The 5798-nt window shown below is 52.9% G+C and overlaps 1 long non-coding RNA gene across 1 annotated transcript; it reads left to right on the plus strand.

Annotated features, from left to right (window-relative positions):
- The first annotated feature begins 4856 nt into the window (after positions 1-4856).
- LOC148378596 (uncharacterized) lies at positions 4857-5510 on the plus strand. Its single transcript, XR_015855766.1, has 3 exons — positions 4857-5012; positions 5099-5197; positions 5283-5510. It is a non-coding gene; the product is annotated as an uncharacterized LOC148378596 (long non-coding RNA).
- Positions 5511-5798: the final 288 nt, after the last annotated feature.

Genomic DNA, 5798 nt, shown 5'->3' on the forward strand with positions numbered 1-5798 from the left:
TCGGACAGAACACCTCTGATGTCATCACCCTCAGCACAGGCTCCCTTCAGGGCTGCGTCCTGAGCCCCCTGCTGTGCACCCTGATGACACACGACTGCGTCCTCAGGTTCACCACCAATCACATCGTGAAGTCAGCAGACGACACAACGGTGGTGGGGCTCATCAGAGACAACAACGACCTGGACTACAGAGAGGAGGTGGAGCAGCTGGTGGGCTGGTGCAGAGAAAACAGCCTGATCCTGAATGAGGAGAAGATGAAGGAGATCATCGTCGACTTCAGGAAAAAACAGCCTCACCACGCTCCACTGATCATCAACAGCTCAGCTGTGGAGGTGGTCAGCACCACCAAATTCCTGGGGGTCCACATCACAGAAGACCTCACCTGGACTATGAACACTACGGCACTGGTCAAGAGGGCACAGAAGCGCTTGTACTTCCTGCGGAGGATGAGGAGAGCCCACCTGCCCCCACCCATCATGAGGACGTTCTACAGGAGCACCATAGAGAGCATTCTGACAAGCTGTCTCTCTGTGTGGTGTGGAGGCTGCACCGCCTCCGATTGGAAGAACGTGAGGAGAGTGGTGAGGACAGCAGAGAGGATCATAGGGGCTCCTCTTCCCTCCATTCAGGACATTTCATCTCAGCGCTGCATGTCCCGTGCCCGTAACATCATCAATGACCCATCACACCCCCACCATGGACTGTTCTCCCTGCTGCCCTCTGGGAAGAGGTTTGCAGCATCCGCTGCAGGTCCACCAGGTTCTGCAACAGCTTTTTCCCTGCTGTCATCAGACTGTTGAACACTAGAACTGTTGAGCTCTAAACTGAACTCTGCATCACACATTCACAGAACTGTACTTTATGACACTACGGACCTCTATCTTGCACTATCTCGCACTACCAACTTTACTGAACTTGTATAAACCCTTTAAATAGAAGTTTAATACATGGTTTAGCATTCCTCTGCACACTCTTGAATACTGTTTTGCCTACTTGCACTATTGCATAATTATCACTGCTGCACTTTATACTTATTTTTAATATATATATATATATATATATATATAGTATATATGTATATATATATATTTTCATAGGATATGTTACTTCTATTCAACTGCAATATCACTACTTTGTTGTAAGACGTATGCAACGGAATTTCGTTTTGTATGCACCATGTGCAGACAAGATGACAATAAAGTTTGTCTAAGTCTAAGTCATGTCAGGTCAGCTGTCTGGAGAGAGAGAGAAGTCAGGACCTGCGGGCGGAGCACCACCGTGCCACCGCCGCCATGACGGAACTCAAAAGCAAACTCCATGAGGAGAAGCAGAAAGAGTTAGCCATTACCAGGGAGACATTACTGCGGCAGCATGAAATGGAGCTGATGAGAGTGATCAAAATCAAAGATGGAGAGATCCAGCGACTGAATGCCTTGGTCCTCAGCCTGAGGGACGGCTCCATGGACAAGGTGATCCGCTCTATCCGTGTCTGACTATCCGCACGCCACGTCGGGCTTCGATGCGGCCGCTACCGTATTGTGTAGCTTGTCCCCAGTAAGCGTCGCGGCGCTCCGTTGCGGTCTCAACGGCCCGGTGTGGCGCAATGTCTGCTCAGGTGAGGAGGGGGGGCGCTTTGCTGGCGGAGGTGGAGGAGACGCGGCGGTGTCGGGAGACCGAGCGGTGTCGCCTCCACCAGGAGCGCGGAAGAAGCCCTGGCAGCGGCCCAGCAGGCCTGGCAGTCCCGAGCGGCCGAGCTCCGATCGGCTCATCACCAGCATCGGGAGGAGCTGAGCCGAACCAAGAGAGACTGCGAGAGGGAGATCCGCCGACTGGTAGGACTGATCAGATGCGCGGTGCGTGGCTATGTTCCCAATTTCGTTGTATACCTGCAGTGCAATGACACCTAAGGCATTCTATTCTATTCTATTTCACAAGAAGAAAATGTCCGGTTGCTCGCTTCGCTTTTGTCACAGCAAAGGTGTTCTAGTCGATTCCAGAAAAAAATTGGCCGGTTGCTCTCTTTGTTTTTGTCACAATTCTGGCAAATGAGTTTGCCCGCCTGCCTGAGCGCTCCCCGTTTGTACATCCAGACGGATGAGATCAAGCTGAAAGACAGAGCGGTTAGTGTTTTGGATGAAGCCCTGGGGCCGGCCACGTCCACCGCCTTCAGCTGCAGACTCAGGCTGCCGAGCAGCAGATCGCTGCCCTGAGGGATTCCCAAAGGGCGGGCCTAAACTACCCTGGAAGTGGGGTCAACGCCGCTACTAGCAATCCTCTTCATTGCGTAAGCCACCTCATCACACACTTGCAGTACGCATGACTTAGTTCGTTGCTGGAGGAAGGTAGCACAAAAACAGTTTTGAACTTTGAACGAGTGCTTGTGTGTGTGTGTTGCGGGGCGTTTTCAGTCTCAGGAGGATCGGGACACGCGACGGTTTCATCTGAAAATCGCTGAGCTCAGCGCAGTCATCAGGAAACTGGAGGATCGAAACGCCCTGCTTTCTGAAGAGCGCAATGAACTGGTAATTTATTGACGGCACGCTTGAAGGTTTGCGCTACGTTTGATGCGCGCCATCCAGCGAGGCACCCATTGCGCTTGCTTATTAGTTGAGCGGCGCGGCGAGTCGGTTGCCTGGTAGATGTCTTTTATTGGGAGCCAAAGCCACGATTCCGTTCAAACCGATGCAAAAGGAATGGATACGTTCTGGCCCGCGTGTTGTGCGTCTTTCACATCCCGCACTTCATGCTTGCAGCTAAAGCGACTGAGAGAAACAGAAAGCCAATTTCTGCCACTCCTGTACAAAAACAAACGCCTGAGCAGGAAGAATGAAGAACTCTCGCTGGTGCTGTGTCGCCTTGAAAACAAAGTGCGCTTTGTCACCCAGGAGAACGAGGAGATGGCAAGCTTGGTAAGTCGACGCGGACAACGGCGGCGTGCCAACAGAGTCCACTGCATTTGTGTTCCACAGAGAAGGCCTAGTTCGCTCAATGACCTGGACCGCGGTTGCGGCCAGCAGGACGGTGAAATGGAGTTCCTTCAAGTTGTGGAGCAGCGGCACATCATCGACGACTTGTCCAAGGTCTTCAGGCAGGCGACTCGGTGCACGTACGGCAGCGCCGCGCTCGCTCGCTGTCGCCAGGAAACCTTTTCCGTCCAAAGCTTGGCCGGCGGCCGCCATCCAAAAAATTGGCCCCTTAAATTCCGACCTTTCAAGCAGGAGCATTGTGCGCACGCGTTTGAACACGCTTTAGACTTGTTTTGCCGTTTTCAGCAGCTCAAAGCTCCCGTTTTGTCAGCGCCTTTGCCACTCGCTGTGCGCTGAAAACGACGGACTTGCCCGGCTGCTCAGCCCGTCAACCATGAGCCGCGAGCGCGACGTCATTGTCCGTAGGCAGCTAGTGGCAAAATGCACCCTGTTAGAGTTGCGCTCGCTCCAACTTATTTTGCAAGAACCACACGGGAGACAAGTAAGTTCTTTTGGACACCTGCAGGTGGAGAGTCCATCCGTTGTACGAATGAAGTCTGACTCTCGGCTCCTGCACGAGCATTTTAATTAAGAGAAACAGGGTGGGTGTAAGAGTGGATTGAATAGAGGAAGCCCTTGACCTCTAGTCAAAACATAGCAAGGGGTGTTTTACGACTTTGTGTAGGAAGGGATAAGCGATAGGGATAAATAAGGGATAAATAATATTATTTATTACAGGTCGCAGTCAAAGTCAAAGCAACACAATGATACGATAAAGATAATCTGGAAAACCCTGACACACCCTGTAGTTGTCACTTTTGGAAAAGACGAGCGTCCCTCCAATCATCGCCGGTGACGTGTTTTTCAGGCTCTGGAGACAGGAGCTCATGTCAGAAATGTCATTGTGAGTCGCGTTTGTTTCTGCGCCGGAGCCGTTCGTTCCCTTTGCATCCAAAGAATCTCAAAGGCGGATTATTTGTGTCGACAGGAGAGAGATTTGCTGCTACGATACCGACGTCGAGAATCTCTGAGGAGGAACAAAGCGTGAGGTCCTGCAAGGTGAGTCTGTTTGTTTGCGGCTGCTTGGTGTTGCGCAAGATGAAATGGCCTTTTTCTCGCTATCGTTCCTCTCGTCGATTCATCGTGAGGTGTCGCTTCAGTTTGTTCAGAGAGATGTTTGCTTCCGCGCCCGCAGGTCATCGAAACATTTTACGGCTACGACGAAGACGTGTTGGTGGACTCGGACGGATCGTCCTTGTCTTTTCACACCGACAGAACCCCCGACACGGAACCCGAAGAGGTAGCCCGCCATTTCTGCCAGCGTATTGGCACCAAACATTCCTCTTCAGCCTGGAATCGGACTCGTCTTTGCGTCGCGGGTGCTTTGTCGCCGGTCTGACTGATTCTGGTACTAGTGCTGTGTTGCATTGGTGTGTGCATGAAGAGGCGGAGCTTCGCTACCGCCAGCTGACGCAAGAATATCAAGCGCTGCAACGAGCCTACGCTCTGCTAGCCCAGACCAGCGAAAGGGGACTACGACGCCGAGAAGGAGATCAAGGTGGCGCCCCTTCCCGCAACCCCCGGCCGGGTCGCAGCCTCCCCGTTCTCACCCAGCCTCGGGTGTTCTCTGGTCTGAAAGGAGGAGGAGGAGCCTCCCTCCTCCTCCTTTCAGACCAGAGAAAAGCTGATGGTAGAAATGGGTCACTATCAAAGCAGAGTAGCAGATCTGGAGTCAGCGCTGAAGCAACAAGGACAGGTAAGCTCATCAATGAGCACACCTTTTTCTCAGACAAAATAGCTACATTCTTCAGTCACTCATCCGTCTGGCATTACTGGACCAACCCCCCCCCCCCCCCCCCCCCCCCCCCGAACGTGGCTGGGAAAATGCGGAGAAAAGCAAATGTCATTTTCCAGTCAACCAAAGAATTTGTGGATGAAAATGACACAACATTCCAAAGCTGTCCACGCGTTTGTCTCTTCTAGAATGTCAAGTGGGTGGAGGAGAAGCAGCTGCTGCGTCAGAGCAATCAGCAGTTGGCCGAAAAGGTGACGGAAAGAAAGGCGCTGGGCGGAGTCGCTTGGCGTCACACCTGTCGGGAAGCCCCGCAGATGAGGTCTGACTGTCTTTTCAGGTCAGGCGGATGGAGGCGGAAGAAGCGCGTCTGAAAGAGCACATCCAGGATATCCGAGACCAAAACGAACTGCTTGAGTTCCGCATCCTGGAGCTGGAGGTGGGAAGACTCGCACAAGCGTGTTGAGGCCAGAGATGTGACGGACGGACGGACGGACGGACGGATGCATGCCTCTGCCTTTCAGGAGAGGGAGTGGCGCTCCCCCGTCTTGAAGTTTCTGCAAGTCCGTTTCCCAGACGGCCTTAGCCCTTTGCAGATCTACTGCGAGGCCGAGGGCGTGAGCGTACGTAAGGCGTCCCTCGCAACCCTAACCTTAACCCGAGGTCCCAGAACACCTTACATTGCTCCTTGCGCCTTTCCCCCGGACATCGTCATCAGTGATCTGATGAAGAAGCTGGACATCCTGGGCTATAACGCCGTAAGTGTATGTCGAACTCCTTATGTTCGCACTCCACGAGACTCGGCGGCTCAAATGTGACTTTTGGAAGGCTTTGCGCTGAAAGAAGCTTGTTGACGCTGTGCCTTTGGGCTCTTGCAGAATCTCACCAACGAGGAGCAGGTGGTCGTGATTCACGCCAGGACCCTTCTCACCCTAGCCGAGAAGGTAACGCGCACGTCCACGCACGCTCTCGCATTCTGCTTATGTGACAGCAGCCTTTCCTCAGTGGTTAGAATACATCAAAGTGACCAAGTCAGCACT

The sequence above is a fragment of the Syngnathus floridae genome, unplaced genomic scaffold (assembly GCF_059516105.1).
Source record: "Syngnathus floridae isolate MCC-2025c unplaced genomic scaffold, RoL_Sflo_1.0 HiC_scaffold_33, whole genome shotgun sequence".
Taxonomy (NCBI): Eukaryota; Metazoa; Chordata; class Actinopteri; order Syngnathiformes; family Syngnathidae; genus Syngnathus; species Syngnathus floridae.